Here is a 17,247-nt window from a genome sequence, read left to right as displayed (position 1 = left end):
AGGGCAGGCAGATGTGGAAGCATAGACAAGTAGTGCATTCATTGAGGGCTATCGTGTATTATAGTGATTTCTGTTTGAGAACAAAATACACTGAGCCCTCAGGAGGTCACAGCCACCCCGATGCTTTGCAGAGCATTTATTCTCTGTGCTGTTGATTCCACCTCAGCTCAGTAGAGAAATCCAACTTAAAGCAACTCTGATCTCAGAAAACATCCAGTAAAGGGAATATGAATACTTTTCCTCTGTCAAATATTCTTTTTGTCAGGTTAAATGTTAACTCACTCATGTCACAACCCCTCATAGTCCTGCAAGGGTTAACACAACCACACACCCCATCACCCCACCTTACCTCTGACTCTTCCCCCTGGGTATAAGAGGTCTCACCACGAGGCCTTCCAGCAGTTCCAGATGTATACCTGCAAGAGAAGGATAAAAGGTCAGTTGCTGCTAGATGAATGGGCCTAGGAATAATCCAGGCCTCCAATAAAGAATTCTTAAAGGATATTACTCTGTCTGGAGTATTATTGGGCTAGATCCATCAAATCCTAACACTTTACCTGCTGGCACATATTTTGTTTCTAATATTTAATCAGAGTATGCTTTTGTACAACTTAAAATCAATATTCTGTCCCTGCACTGCATGATGATAGAGAACAGACCTGATTAATTGGGTGTGATTTGTGTATTTGAAAAGTGCAATCTTTTCTGTGTTTTCTTGAATCTTATTTAGTTCCCTCGATCTTTCTTTAAAAGAATTAGTCTCTGAAAGAAGCTTCCCTGAATGGTTTTACTTTTAGTGTGAATGTGCAGAAGAATAGTCAAAATCCAGTCCAGAGTTCCAAAATCCAGGTCAGGGATGTCAGCTAGCCCAGACATCAAAATTTCTTGAACCAAATACATATATGCAGAATTACAAAAGAACTGAAGATCCAACAGTTAATACTAATACGGGATCATTGGCCAATGCTGCCTCTTAAATTAGACTGTAGTCAACTGCCTTTAATCAAGGGATTTATTCCCTTGCTTGGCAAGAAGCTTCATAGAATGCCTTTGCTCTGTTCAGAAGGTGCCTATGTTTAATTAGCCTTAGGTGATTATTAGTTTATGTCTCCTGAGGTTGTCATTGCACAGATTCTGCTGGACTCTCTTCCTCAGCATAGAGCAGTGATGGCTAACCTTTTTGCCGTTGCATGCCAAAAGCAGGGGGAGTGTGGGGGGGTTGCGCATGCGCATACCCACACCCATAATTCAATTCCTCCCCATGCCCTGCTCCCCCCCGCACATGCACACGTGACCCCCCCATGCTCCCCCTGCTTTTGGCACACAATGGCAAAACGATTACCGGTGGGCCCAGTAGGCCTGTTTTTCACCCTCCCCAGGCTCCAGAGGCTTTTTTGGAGCCTGGGGAGGGTGAAAACAGCCTTCCCCACACCCTGGAGGTCCTCTGGAGGCCAGAAACAGCCCGTTTCCTGACTTCTGGTGGGCCCAGAACACCCGAAAACCAGCTGGCTGGTGCACACATGCGTGCTGGAGCTGAGCTAGGGCAACGCTTGCCATAGGTTCACTATCACGGGCATAGACAATGTGAGTCCTGGCCCATGAGATTTTTTTTGTCTTTTGTAGGTAAAACTTGCATCTCTTCAAGTTTTTATCCTCTCTTCTTACTTTATCTTATCCAGAATCTTTTTCTTTTTGAAAAAAATTGAAAGCTTGGAAAAAACAATATAGTTTAAAGGGTGTGATTCTGAATTATATAACAAAAATATGGATCCCATCATTGTATAGATAATATGCTTGGATATAGCAAACAAGATAATTCTTTAAGATGGAAAGACAATGCCATTCCAGATTTACAATCTTGCTCTTTACTTTTGAACTGCCACTCTGTCAACATAATGGAAAGACTGATCAATATTACTCCTAATGATCAAAATTTAAAGCTAGCATAAAGCATTGGAAAGCCAAGAAAACATGTGAAATGATAATAAAAAATGGAAGTACTTATTGAAATTAGTTAAAAGTCCTTCAGTAAAATCAGTATTCGGAAATCATTAAATGTGTATTACAGGACTGGAATTTTCATTAAGGGTTGAAGAATCCCACATTTAAGGCCAGCTTCCACCATGGAAGCTCAATGGATATCTTTGGACCAGTCATTCCCTGAGCACAGGTTTGTTGAGCATGGAGATAAAATGAAGAAGATAATGCTGCATATCTTGGTATCCAGAGGGTAAACTGGATATAATTCAGATTAGGAAAGAAAACAAAGTAATCTTAAAATACATATTTTATAAACATTTTCTCTAGCTCATGCATTTTAATGTGAATTTTGCCATATACAGTATATGTTTTGCATGCAATTTTTGGGTCAAGAATTATATCTGAACAGTGAAGAATCTGGAAAGATAACTATGTTCTGATCAATATAGTAATGCAAATGTGGTTAATTCAGATCTGTGTGGTATCCTTAACTGCCAGAATAAAGTAATGCAAGCAATGATAAGCTTACTTTGGCCCACCTATGTAACATATTTATCTGTGGTTGCCAGTATACTCCTCAGTGCTGTCAAATATAGCAATAGCAGTAGCACTTAGACATATATACCGCTTCATAGTGCTTTTACAGCCCTCTCTAAACTGTTTACAGAGTTAGCATATTGCCCCCAAGAATCTGGGTCCTAATTTTACTGACCTCGGAAGGATAGAAGGCTGAGTCAACCTTGAGCCTGGTGAGTTTCCATCTGCCAAACTGCTGGCAGCCAGTGATCAGTAGAAGTAGCCTGCAATACTGCATTCTAACCACTCTAACCACTGGCTCTTATATGCCAATTACCACATATTAAACCCTACATGACCTAGGGCCAGGCTATTTGTGGGGCCGCCTATCTTCAGTGGTTTCTGCATCTGCTGTGATCTGGTAGAATTGGTGAATATTGGATTCCCTTGGTTTAACAGTGCCATATTTTGGGATCCAAGAAAATCCACCTTTTCTGGAATGAAGTCCCCCTTAGGTCCATATAGCTTCTATCCTGGTGATATTCTGGAAGGCCTTCAAAACCTGCCTTGAGATAGTCTGGAGAAGACTCCTCTGTTTGTCATGTTTTAAGTTTACTTCCCTCTTGGATGGCTACCTGGTGAATATTTTGCAATTATTTTTGTACTTGTTTGGTTAATGTTATAAATTCTGTTGTTTTTATGTTCTTTTATTGACCTGAACTGCCCAATTTGGAATCAGATAGCATCCAAACTGAATATAGAACAAACTGAGAAGGAAAGGGACTATTTCAATCTTCCTGAAGGAGTGAACGCAGCAGATATTTTTTAATATTTTTGTTTCACTTCATTGCCCTGTATTTGCTTTTTGGGTGGCTTTCTGCCTTAGTCTCTTTGCTTTCTAAGATCTTCATGGAGTTATTGTAACCAGTATACAGGGATATCTTAAACGTCAATAAGAGGCTATATGAAGTTGAACAAGATTGGTGAAAGCTTGTAAATATGAGTGGTGACATTTGCTAGTCTGGAAAACAACTATAGAGCCGTTCTGCACAGTCCCCCTGATTTTTAAAAAAGCAACATCACAGATCCTCCTGTATTCATCATGATCCGCCCTCCAGCACCCTCTGAAGCCAAGGAGCTTGTTTCATTGTCTGGCTAAGTGGAGCTTTGAATGGAGTGCTCCATTTTGATAAAGGACTGTGAAAGCTTTGCAAGTCAGCTCACCCTCACTCTTAACCTCTATGAAAGCAAAACAGCTCCATTGCTTTGTTTTGTATTGCTTCTGGGTCTCATCCACAAATGCTAGAAGAAGCTTCAGCACATGAACAATAACTTTTTCTGGCCACTTAGATAAAGCATCCAAATAATGCAAAGCACTTCATTGAAGCTAATTACGGTTTGAGTATTTGTGTGTGTGTCTGTGTGTGCGTGTGCGTGTGTGTAGTTTTTATACTTCTTGTTTTCATATTTGATGTCTATGCTGTATTTTGTGGGATGGGAAACTATACAAAAATGTGACAAATAAATAAAATCCTGTCATTTCTACTCTTTGGTAAAGCAAATGACATTGCTTGCAAAGGTGTAAAGCATATTCTTCAGTCTACTAGTTCCATCTGCTGTAGATTGTTGCAATATTCTCAGTCTGAGGCTATCTTTTTTTTTTTAATGAGATAATTCAGAGCTTCAATTAGTACAAAATGCATCATTTAGTTAAAGCATTTTAACTAAAAGTTTTGTCCTTATAGAAATTTTATTTTGTCATCATAGATAAGAAACCTAGTAAAAAGATGTTATGATTTCTATCCATGTAGCAAATTACAACTATTGTTTATTATATACTGGATTGCAATATGAAAGAAGTTGCATTCTTGGCATAGTAAACATGATTAGCATTCCAGGTGTGTACTAATAACCAAGATGCTGGTATTTTGCTACTGTTCTGTACTATACACAGTAAAACAAATTATATCATGTTAAGGCATTGATATCAACAATAAAAGAGGAATGAAGTAAAATGACTAAATAATGTAAACATCATTATACCAGGTTTTTTCCCCCAGCTATAAGTTTTAAATTTGATATTTATTTAAGGATTTCAGGGAACTACTATCTATCTTATCTGTAAAATATAACTTTATAACTCCTGTTAGTTGTTTAGTATTATATTAAAACATATGAATATTTTGAAAAGAAGCTTAAGAAAACTTCCCATGGGAAAATGCTGTTGATTAGGGAAAAAATGATAAGATGGGACTGTGAAGATCAACGAGGGTACCAAAAAGAACTAAAGTTTATAATTAAAAAAGAAGAGACACATTAATACAAAATGGAGAAATATACTTTTATTTTTTTTTAAAAAATAAGGATGTGTGGAAAAATGCACTAAGATTATCTCAATATTGTCTGCTATCATAAACAATTATTTAAAGGAAGTTTTAGAGAAGTTTAGATTTTACTGGACAAGATTGAGACTGAGGATGATTTAAATGTGGCTTTAAAAATGACAGGTTACAAGAATGATATGAAAAATATACTCTACACTGGATTTTTCAAATGAAACCAGTTGATATCATAATGATTAAAACAATATATAAATAACAAACGAGAGGGGTGACTTGGATGACTTTTCTCTTTTGGGTCAACAAAAGGGTTGTGTTAAAGTTTTGTAGGAGCTTCTGAGAAGAAACAAATAGGAAATGAAATAGGAAAAAAATTAAAGTCTGGGACATTAATTAAAGGGTTTAAAGATCAAGATTGTTATAAGAAAAGGGAAGGGATATAAAGTTGGTTTATTTGATCAAAATTCAGATACTTATTCTGTTGCTTCTGGTAACTTTTAATTGATTTGTTTGTTTGTTTTTACCAGGACTGAACAAATTTGATTTTTTTTTTACAGACAAGTGATATATATATAGGAAAAAGAAATCTTCTGTTATAATTATCATAGAAGATGGTAAGTTAATAGTAATAAGTAAAAAACAAAGGAATATAAAGTTGATTTGATTAAAGTTAAAATAGTTAATTTTGATGTTTGTTGATTAGTACTGAATGATAAGGCTTTAAGAAGTTGTTTATAGATAAGAGATGAGATATGGGAAGATAAGATCTTCTATGGTAGAATCAGAGAAAGTGTTTAAGGGGATACCACAAAGAAGAGGGGGTCAACCTATTCTCCAAACCTGAAGCCAGGACAAGAAGCAATGGATAGAAACTAATCAAGGAGAGAAACAGCCTAGAAATAAGGAGAAATTTCCTGAAAATTAATCAGTGAAAACTTGCTTCCAGAAGTTGTGAGTGCTTCAGCACTGGAGATTTTTTTAAAAAAAAATTTATTAGTTAAAAAAAATACAAACAAACATAAATACGACAATACAACATACAAAAACGACAAACATCAATCAAGTCTTACGACTTACTCTTAAAATTGTCATATCAGTAGACTATTTTTCTTGTGTTTATCTATATATTTTATCTATATCTATATATATTTATCTATATATCTGTATAATTAAGTATTTACATGTGAAACATTAATATATGTTCCATCCTTAAATTATTACGCTTCTTAATTGGTACTCAAAATTTTGTCTCTAAATTGACCTTATTTTTTAGTGTCCCTGTGAGTGTTTTTCTAACTTTTTCTCCAGCCAGTTACACCATTTTTGCCATGCTGAGTAGTACTCTGTGTCATCTTTCTCTTGTAACTCTTTTGTAAGTTTATCCATTTCTGCGCATTCTGTAATTTTAGTGATTATTTTGTTTTCTGTCGGTAAGTGTTCATGTTTCCAGTTTTGGGCAAAGAGTATGCGAGCTGCAGTTAAGATGTGGATAATTAAATATTTTATCTCTTTCTCATACTGTGTTGTAATTATTCCAAGTAGAAATGTTTCCAGCTTCATTTCCAACTTCTGATTTGTAATTTTTTCTATCATTTTCCTTATTTCCTGCCAATATTGTTTGGTTTTTCGACATGACCACCATAGATGGTAATATGTTCCTTTATGTGTGTTACACTTCCAGCAAATTGGTGAAGTGTTTGGAAACAATTTTCCTAGGCGCGCTGGTGGGAGGTGCCATCGATAGAACATTTTGAGCAGATTTTCCTTATAGGAAAATAGACATTGTCATTTAATAATTTACGGTCCATAATTTTTCCCTTTTGTCTAATTTGATACTATGCCCAAAATTTTTTGCCCAGATTATCATGTTTTCTTTAACCACTTTTTCCTCTAGTTTATATTTTAATAAGTAATTATATATTTTGGTTATCATTTTCTCATCCGTTCCTTGTAAAATTTTATCCATTTCATTTGGTTCATTTTGAAATCCGAATTTTACCTGATCTGTTTTATACCTTGATTCTATTTGCAAATATGGCCACCAATCAATGTCTATATCCTGTTCTTTCAATTCTTGTCTTGATTGTAATTCTCCTCTAATGTTCAATAATTCTTTGTAGTTTCTCATTTTCTCCATGTCCATAACATTAGGGTAGATCAGCGCCTCCATAGTCGATAACCATCTCGGAATTTTGTTATAATTTGTTCTTCTAATCTCCTGCCATGTTCTATGTAGTGATCCTCTAATAATGTGTTGTTGGAAGTATCCGTGATGTTTGTCTCTTCCCTCTCACAAAAATGTGTGCCAGCCTCATTGTAGGTCAAATCCCTCTAGAAATAGTGTTCTCTTATTTTTAAGGTCTATCCAATCTCTTATCCAGTTTAAAGATGCCGCCTTATAGTACAATTCCCAGTCCGGTAACCCTAATCCTCTTTTCTCCCGGGTATCTTGCAAGCATTTTATTTTAATTCTGCCCTTCTTCCCCTGCCAAATATACTTTGCTATCATTTTATCGAAGTCTTTGAAAAAATCCTTTCCTGGCCAAATTGGAATTACTTGAAGCACTGAAGATTTTTAAGAAGAGATTGAATGACCATCTATCTTAAATGATATACAATTTCCTGCCTGAGAAGGGGAGTAGACTAGAACTGTGATGGTGAACCTATGGCACGGGTTCCACAGGTGCATACGCGGAGCATGTGTGCACTGGCCAGCTGATTTTCGGGCCTTCCGGGCCCAGCGGAAGGGCCTCTAGAGGGCCTCCGGGGGGTGTGTGGAAGGCCATTTTCACCTTCCCCAGGCTCCAAGAGAGCCTCTGGAGCCTGGGGAGGGTGAAAAACAGGCCTACCAGGCCCAGTGGTAACCTTTTTGCCGTCGCATGCCAAAAGCGAGTGTGGAGTGCACATGTGCAGTGCAATTGTACTTCTGAATTGTAATTCAATTGTACACTGAAATTGTACTTCTCCTGAAGAAATAGGAAGTCATTTCTTTATATATTTCTTTTCTTTTTTCTTTACTATTATATCTCATTTCTTTTTTCTTTACTATTTTTTATTTCTTTTTATTTTGTATTTTTGCTCTCTATATTTTTCTTTCTTTGTATTAGTTTATCTTTGTATCTGTAAACTTTAATAAATATATATATATATAAAAGAGAAATGTATGAAAGTGAGAAAGAGCATTAATTATACCTTTACCTGATTTGGATAAAGCTTATAATATAATGTGACTAGACATAAATTATGGAATGTTTTACATGGCTGTGGAATTGAAGGTTGGTTGCTGAATGCAATAAGAGCAGTAATGTATTTATGATAAAAAAAAAATACGGAATATTTTTCTGTCTGTTATAGACATGATTGAGTAATTTGTATGCAGATGTGTTATTGATGGAGAACTCACAAATATATTAGATTGTAAGATGTAAAAATGGAATCCGAATCTGAGAATGAATATATCAAAGACCAAGGCAATTGTGTTTGACAGACAAAATGCATTGGATGATGGCAACGTATATATAAATGATGAAATATCAAAGAAAGTAGACAAATTTAAATACATTAGTAGAATATTCACTAAAGATAATGGAGAAAATTTAAAGGAGGCAAGTACTGGAATGGGGAGTGGGTTGTATATATTCTGTTGTGAGGAAGTAATGTTTGTCAAATGAAACAAAACTGTTGAGTGTAAGAGTGTGCTTTTGTTATATGGAAGCAACAATTGGAATTTTAGTAGAAACGTAAGCTGGGTGCTGTGGGAATGGCTTCCTTAAGAATGGTTATCATCATCAACATTTTAATGACCGTATAATCTCTTGCGGGGTCGAGTCTGGGCAACTGAATGGAGCTAGCAGAATGTTTAATGGCTGGATCTCTTCCTGTCACCAATGCGGAGTTTTGTTCAGCAGATATATTCTCATTATGCCCAGAGAGAGAAATATCTGCCTCTACCTAGGATCACACTCACAGCCTCATGGTTGTGAGGTGAGAACTCTACCTCTAGGCCATTCCTTAAGAATGGTTATGATCAAGATTAAATAAGCAATCCATCAAAACAAGAGAATGACTACTATGAAAGAAATACACTGGTCATGCAGAAAGAACAAACAAGGATTTGAATTCCAAAACAATTGCATGGCAGAAGGGTGAGAAGGTCGAAAGGAAGGGGAAGACTCTTTTGATAGAATGCAGTAGGTTGTTGAGATCCTCAAACAGAAAGCAATGAGAAACATAGAAAGGCAAAGTGCAGTGTACAGTCAAGGTAGAATGTTTCTAGAGCTGTGGTGGTGCAGTGGTTAGAGTGCAGTATTGCAGGCTACTTCTGCTGACTGCCCACTGCCTGCAATTTGGCAGTTCAAATCTCACCAGGCTCAAGGTTGACTCAGCCTTCCATCCTTCTGAGGTGAGTAAAATGAGGAGCCAGATTGTTGGGGTCAATATGCTGACTCTGTAAGGGAGGGCTGTAAAGCACTGTGAAGTGGTAAATAAGTCTAAATGCTCTTGCGATGGAGATTCTTAGTCATCCAGGTCATGGTTGTCCCAAAGGTGCTTTTTTTCAAGAGGCAACTGGACTTTCTGGTTTGTTTCTTTGTTTTCTTTGAAGATGTGTTCTGATCCAAGAAACTTCTTCAGCTCTGACTAGGTGGTAGGAAATAGTGGGGGGGGGGAGAATGGTGAGGAAAAAAATGGTGGGGAAAACCCCCCCAGAAAGTCCAGTTGCCTCTTGAAAAAAGTACCTTTGGGACAGTCAAGGTAGAAGCAAGGAGGTTTGCAAGAGTAGAAAAACAAGGAGACTGACAATGATTGGTTGAAGTACAAACCACATTTACATAATAATTCTGTATTTCCTGTGTCATGCCTTTAACTTCTTTGGGTTATTATTTATTCTACCTTTCATGCATTGCATAGCATTGCTTTCCTTGAAAAGCATTATATAGCGATGGGTATGGATGAATGGCTTACATTTTAATTGCTGCCGTTTAAACCATGACTGTGGGCTACATTGTTGTTTATTTTATTGCATAATTATTAAACTTATTTTAATCATGAAATAAATGAAATAGTTCGTTTAATATAAAATTCACTTGAGCTGTGGGCTGCAAATAAAGTAATTCTTCTATTTGGGCAAAAGCAAATAGGAAATCATACCCAATATTCCCTTATGTGCTTCCCATTACATTTTCAAAAGAAATGGCAGTAAATGTAAAATATTTATTTGATAGACACAATTGCCAAGTAGATATTTTGGATTTCATCCAAGCCCATCTCTTATAAGTTAACAAGTAGCACATACTGTTTGGTTCGGATAATTATTTTTTAAAATTATCATGATTCCATTAAAAAATAAAGTTTTATTTTCTAAAGCACATGCCCAACAGCATTTTTGCTGCTCCAGATACAAGACTATGCTAGACAAGCAAACAAACTTATAAAGACATGTAAAACATGCTATGCATGAAACATTTTTTTTGCATGGTACTGTTAGTTTTGGGCAATTCATACCTGGACTATAATTTATTTCTGATTTATTTTATTTTTTTGCTATGCAAAAAGAGGATAAAACTCTTTTTACATTAGAAACAAAATGCAGCTGTTTTGGGGAGAAATAATTTGAAGGATAGGATGAGAGGGGGAACCTATAAGCATTAGTGATGGTGACAGAAAAGGAAAAAACAGTGCTGGGAAGATTGAGGTGGAATGGGCCAATTAAATATGTCATATTGAATCATTGTGTCAAGCATGAAGACTCAGGACCATATGTTAAATTCCAGGTAAGTTGATTTATTGCTTATATCTGTACATTAGAACCTAGAACTAACAGCATTAAATTGGCACTAGATAAACATTAACAGAATTCAAGAGGGGTTGACTTGGAATGCTTGTGGGAATGCTTGTGGGAATGTAATGTAATGACTCAAGGCTGATTCCTCTCTTGACTCTGCCTTCCAAGCTCTGCCTCTCCTTCACCTACACATTCGTAGTAAATCAAAGGAAGAGAGAAGGGAAGATATGAAGAAGAGTGGGGATGGAGAATTGTTCCAAATGATCTCCGTAGTAGCAGGGGAGGCAGGGAAAGGAACGTGGTGGGAAGATCTGGAATTGATGAGCAGTGGGATAAATTGCTTTGGATGTTAATAGTGATGGAACAGCTAGGAAGCCAGGAAAGGAGAGAAATGAAAGTGATGAGAAGATTGATGGAGGTTGAATAGCAATAGCACTTAGACTTATATACTGCTTCACAGTGCTTTATAGCCATCTCTAAGTGGTTTACAGAGTCACCATATTGCCCCCATCAATCTGGGTCCTCATTTTACCCACCTCAGAAGGATGGAAGGCTGAGTCAACTTTGAGCCTGGTGAGATTCGATCTGCCAAACTGCTGGCAGCCGGTGATCAGCAGAAGTAGCCTGCAGTACTACAGTCTAACCTCTGCGCTACCACGGCTCTCATAGTGGGATATGCTGAATTGGTGACTGAGAAGCAGGAAGGAAAGATTGCAATGGGGTAAGCAAGAAACTGGAATAATTTCATTGTATGCCATTAGCGTTAAAGGTTGCCCAACTTGAGAGTGACTCTAAGCAAGTTGTATGAATATGCCATGCTGATAGGAAGAGATGTTATGCCAATCTTGCTCTGCTTGCCACACAGGGCCGGATTTTCCTATAGGCTAACTAGGCTTCAGCCTAGGGCCTCAAGATCAAGAGGGGCCTACATTCAAATTGTTAGCAAAATTAAAATTACACTTTCACTATAGGTGAAAGGGCCTCATAAGTGGAATAGCCTAGGGCCTCTTTTCATCTAAATCTGGCCCTGCTGCCACATGAAAACAGAATCCTGCAATTCTGCAAGCTGGAATAACCAACATGTTGTGGTTCTTGTTTCTGCCGTACCATAACCAATCCAAGAAAGGACACAGAGTGCCTTGGAGAAAAAAATAGCATCTTCCATTTTGTGTACTTCCTTGCTACCTTACAACATCATGGTGTAGTCCAATGCCAGAGGAGGCTAGAATACCCCTTAGAATTTATATGGAACAAATGTCAAAACTTACATAGCTTTGTTGACTAGATATCAGGTCTCTAACCTACATTTTAGGGATGTGGTGGCTCAGTGGCTAAGACACTGAGCTTGTTGATCAAAAGGTCGGCAGTTCAGCGGTTTGAATCCCTAGTGCTGATTAAGGGTGAGCTCCCATTACTTGTCCCAGCTTCTGCCAACCTAGCAGTTCGAAAGCATGTAAAAAATGCAAGTAGAAAAATAGGGGCCACCTTTGGTGGGAAGGTAACAGCGTTCCATGTGCCTTTGGTGTTTAGTCATGCTGGCCACATGACCATGGAGACGTTTTTGGACAGCGCTGGCTCTTCAGCTTTGAAACGGAGATTAGTACCTCCCCCTAGAGTCAGGAACGCCTAGCACATATGTGCGAGGGGAACCTTTACCTTTATCTTTAACCTACATTTTGAAAATCAGAAAATTGTTCGGTCCTTGTGCTGTGATAGAGAGGTGGCGGACTCTTCTCCATTGAAAGTGTTCAAGCAGACACCAGATAGCTGGGATGCTTTAATTTGGATTGCTGCACACAACAGCAGCCTGGCTTTGATTACAGTAAGTGGCCCCTTCCAAGCCTTTTATTGCTATAATTGTTCCTCATCCATCTGGTGACAGCTAGTAAACATTCTATTTATAAAATATCTATTTAAATCCCTGATTTATCTGACACTAAAAGTTACTAGCCCAATCATCTGGCAAGGTCTGAACAGATACACAAATAACTTACTACATCTTGCAAAAACATTGGACCAAAAGAGAGGAGGATGTTTATATGCTTTTGCAATAGACCAAAGAGAGGACAGTCCTATGATGGTCATGTGCCCTGCTTTGCAGAGGACAAAGTCTGTTTGGGGTTTCTTCTTTGAATGGCTGCCTAGTCCAGTGATGGCTAACCTTTTTGCCATCGCGTGCCAGGAGAGGGGGGGCAGAGGAGGGTCGCGCACGTGCATGCCCACACCGATAATTCTATGCGCCCTGCCCTGCGCATGTGCCCCCCGCACATGGCACGTGATGGCCTGGTAGGCCCGTTTTTCTTTCTTCCTGGTTCCAGATCCTCTCTATTTATCTGGGAAGGGTGAAAACATCCTTCCCCTCTCCCTCAGAGGCCCTCCAAAGGCCTGAAATGGCCCATTTCTCAACTCCCGGTGGGACAGGAAGTGATGTTTTTTGCTGTCCCCAGCCTCCAGAGCCTCTCTGTTCCTGCCTCCGAGGAAGTGGAAAGGCTGTATTCGCCTTCCACAGATGCATAGAGAGGATCTGGAGCCAGGTAAGAAAGAAAAACGGGCCTTCCCCACACACCCCCGAGGCCCTCCGGAGGCAGGAAACAGCCTGTTTCCCTACTTCTGGTGGGCCCAGAAGGCCTGAAAATCAGCTGGCTGGCACACGCATGCACTCTGGAGCTGAGCTGGCATGCCCACTGATATGGCTACACATGCCACCTGTGGCATGCGTGCCATAGGTTCGCCATCATGGGCCTAGTCCAAATATGGTAGAAGATGAAAGGATCTCAAAAAAGCTAAGAAAGGACCTTGAAGTTACCCATCACACTTGAATAGCAGACCAAGCCCCTAAATAGTCTTGCAGTCTTCCTGTTAGGGTGAATTGTACTGTATTTCTTAGTGAGTAATCTTTTATAAAAAGGGACACGGTGGCTCAGTGGCTAAGATGCTGAGCTTGTTGATTGAAAGGTCGGCAGTTCAGTGGTTTGAATTCCTAGTGTCGCGTAATGGAGTGAGCTCCCATTACATGGCCCAGCTTCTGCCAACCTAGTAGTTCGAAAGCATGTGAAAAAAAATGCATGTAGAAAAATAGGGACCCCCTTTGGTAGGAAGGTAACAGCGTTCCGTGCACCTTTGGCATTTAGTCATGCTGGCCACATGACCATGAAGACATCTTCGGACAGCGCTGGCTCTTTGGATTTGGAACAGAGATGAGCACCACCCCCTAGAGTCGGGAACGACTAGCACAGGGGTCGGCAACCTTAAACACTCAAAGAGCCACTTGGACCTGTTTCCCACAGAAAAAAAACACACACGGAGCCACAAAACCTGGATGGGCATGGCTAACTCAATGTCATTCACTCCCACCCAGTCATGCGACCCTCCCAGCCATGCATACCCAGCCACAAAACCATTTTCTACGTCTCGCTCCCTCTCCTTATCTCCCCTTCTTTCTGTATCTCTGTTTCTCTCTCCCTCTCTTCCCCTCTCACCTCCTCTCTGTGTATCACTCTATATGTGTGTCTCTCTCTGTGTGTGTGTGTGTGTGTGTGTGTGTGTGTGTGTGTGTGTGTCTTCCCCCTCCCTTTGGGCGACTGTTCTCCTCCTCTCGTAATCCCCTGGCCAGCTGTGGCTGAGGTAGGAGCATGTGCACGTACAGGGAGATCCTCTTCAAGAAAGCGCCAAAGTGCAGCAAAGGCACATGCGGGGTAGGCAACTGCTTGCTTAGGAGGGTCTTAACAGGATGCAGCTTCTCTCCTGCACTAATGCTCTAGCCGTCGCCTTGCCGTGTCATTCCCCACCCCGGCAGCTCTTCTGCCAAACTTGGAGGTTGCGAATTCCAGCCCAAAGGGGCAGGAAGCAAAGCCTGCCTTACATGCAAATGTGGCACAAAGGCTCCTGCACTCTCTGGTGACTCTCCTCCTCCTCCTCCCCCTCTTGTGACTCCCTCTCCAGCTGTGGCTGAGCTGGGAGCTTGCGCACATGTGGGGAGACCCTCCTCAAGTGAGCGCCAAAGCTCAGGAAAGGCGCGTGCGGGACGGGCAGCAGCTCACTTAAGGAGGGACTCCCTGCATGTGCGCATGCTCCTGGCTCAGCCACAGCTGGACAGGGAGTCATGAGAGGAGGAGGGGGAGGAGGGGGAGGAGAGTGCAGGAGAAAAGCTGCTCTGTACCTGCCTTCGGCCCCATTTGCACGTAAGGCAGCCTTCGCTTCCTGTCGCTTCAGACTGGAGTCCAAACAAGAAATGAGGGGTGAGGGGCGGGGCCAACCAGTGATGGGACAGGGAGCTGCGGAAGAGGGCCCAAAGAGCCACTTGTGGCTCCTGAGCCACAGGTTGCTGACCCCTGGACTAGTACATATGTGCGAGGAGAACCTTTAATCTTTTATAAAGTTGATCAATAAGCATGAAGCAGCAAATGCTATACAAACGTTTCTTTTTTCTTTTTTATAATTTTTATTAATATAGTCTATACAAACGTTTCTCACCCCCCACCAACCCCCCACCAAAAAAATCTTTCCTTTTCTGTCTTTTGGGGTGACACACAAATTGCCATCTTAGATGGTTCTTTTCTCTTCTATTTGGGCTTCGTCAGAAGATTTAACCAATCCATGCAAATAGCTCACAGGAAGATGTTCCTTATTTCTCATGAGTTTGTTGTGATTTAGAGATGAATCAAGAGGGAAATGACACACTGTTTCCCCCTTTCCTTTGTAAAACCTAACTATGAATAAAAGATTCACCCCTTTCCTGCTGTCAAACGGCAAAGAATTCTGGAAAAGAGCAAGAGAAATTTTGTCCATCCAGGGTGGGAAGAACAATGGGCACTTAAAGATCTGGAGAAAACAATAGCTGACTAATAGCTATCAAGCCAAGCTACATTTTTAGATCCCTGGTAGCTGTAGGAAATGAAATTTGCACATCTGTTTGCTTTTTTTTTTTTTTTTAATGGCAAATAATGCTTTAGTGCAACACAATATTTATGGGGAATGGCTTTGCCTATATGAAGGTGGCCTTAATAGCATCAGCATTCTGCTTCTGATAGGAAAAAACCCATCAAGTCATTTTCTTGCTGCCAGTTATGGATTTATGCAGAATGATCAACTTATTATCTGCATATTCTTGCCACCGTTAAGTTTTATTTGGCCTTAAGAATAACCTCCTCTAGCAGTTCGGTCTGAGTAATTTTTTATTTTTAAGTTTGACACATTTTAATAGAATTCTACTAACTTCTCTCTTTCTGCAGAGAAACCTAACAGCCTAAAATTTCTTGGCTGTATAAAATTGATTCATTCTGGTTGCGCTTCCCTGGTAAATTCAAAAGCTACCACAGAATAATCTAAAGCAATAAGCTGATTAAAAGAGAAATAGATTTTATAAGTCAAAGGCCTTTAAATGTACAAATACCAACTTATTTTCTTAGAACTCTAGAGTTTCAGTGCAGGTGGGTGGTGACAGGGATAGGGTAAGAATTGTAGGTGAAGTTGTAGACAGGGGAAGGGGTCATCTGATGGAGGCTGATGTGTTCCTCCAGTACTCCAATGAGCCCCCTCAGAATTAAGAGCTGTACAAGAATCTAATCAATATTAATAAGCTAGTTTGTCCATAGAAAGGGATGTGGTGGCTCAGTGGATAAGATGCTGAGCTTGTTGATCGAAAGGTAGGTAGTTCAGCGGTTTGAATCCCTAGGGCCGCATAACGGGGTGAGCTCCTGCTACTTGTCCCAGCTTCTGCCAACCTAGCAGTTCGAAAGCATGTAAAAAATGCAAGTAGAAAAAATAGGGACCACCTTTGGTCTTGAGCTCGTGGCTCACTGGATATAGACACAATGACCACAATTGAGCCCAACATTTTTGTTGCTAAGCAGAACAGATGTTAAGTGGATTTTGCCCCATTTTATGACTTTTCTTGACTCAGTTTTTAAGTGAATCACTGCAGTTGTAAACACAATTGTTAAGTGAATTTGGCTTCCCTATTGATCTTGCTTGTCAGAAGGTTGCAAAAAGTGATCACATAACCCTGGGGACACTGCAACCATCATAAATACATGCCAGTTGCCAAATGTCCAAATTTTGATCACCTAACCATGGGAATGTTGCAATGGTCATAACTTTGAAAACCTGTCCTTCCTTAGTCATTTTTTTTCAGTGCCATTGTAACTCCAAACGGCCACTAAACAAACAGCTTTAAGTCAAGGACTACCTGTAGTCTGGTAGCTATATAGAAGCTTACTGTTGCCTGCTTCTGGGAAGTCATGGCAAGCAGAACTAACTAATGTCAAAAAAAATATTGATTTATGAAACAAATTTATTTAGCCACTCATTTCTCAAATGAAACTCTGGGTGGCATACTACACAGCCAAAAAACAGTTAATAAATACAGTAAAAAGTAAAAACTGAGCTAAAACAAAGAGCAATAGATAAAGGGATGTAAAAATAATGGAATAGCCCAAGGGTGAAATGTAAAATTTGTTACTACCGGTTCTGTGGGCATGGCTTGATGGGGAGGGTAATGTGACTGGGTGGGTGTGGCCAACTTTTTTTTTTAACTTTTCAAAGCATTTTTTCTAATGCTTTGAAAAGCCTCTGCGCAGAAATGGACAAATTAACTTTAGAGTTAAAGGACAAGGAAGACTCAAAATATTT

General features: G+C 39.6%; 1 long non-coding RNA gene across 2 annotated transcripts in view; it reads right to left on the bottom strand.

Moving 5' to 3' along the window:
* LOC117673919 (uncharacterized) overlaps positions 1 to 17,247 on the bottom strand; it is a 111,963-nt gene that overhangs the window by 75,030 nt on the left and 19,686 nt on the right. For both annotated transcript variants that reach the window (XR_009621611.2, XR_009621610.2), the window contains exon 2: positions 350 to 416. This is a non-coding gene — a long non-coding RNA (uncharacterized LOC117673919). The remainder of the gene's footprint in view (positions 1 to 349; positions 417 to 17,247) is intronic.

This window comes from Pantherophis guttatus, chromosome 2, assembly GCF_059756535.1.
Source record: "Pantherophis guttatus breed Tessera chromosome 2, ASM5975653v1, whole genome shotgun sequence".
Lineage (NCBI taxonomy): Eukaryota > Metazoa > Chordata > Lepidosauria > Squamata > Colubridae > Pantherophis > Pantherophis guttatus.
Note: the sequence above shows the minus strand (reverse complement) of the source record. Positions and strands in the feature narration are given on the sequence as shown.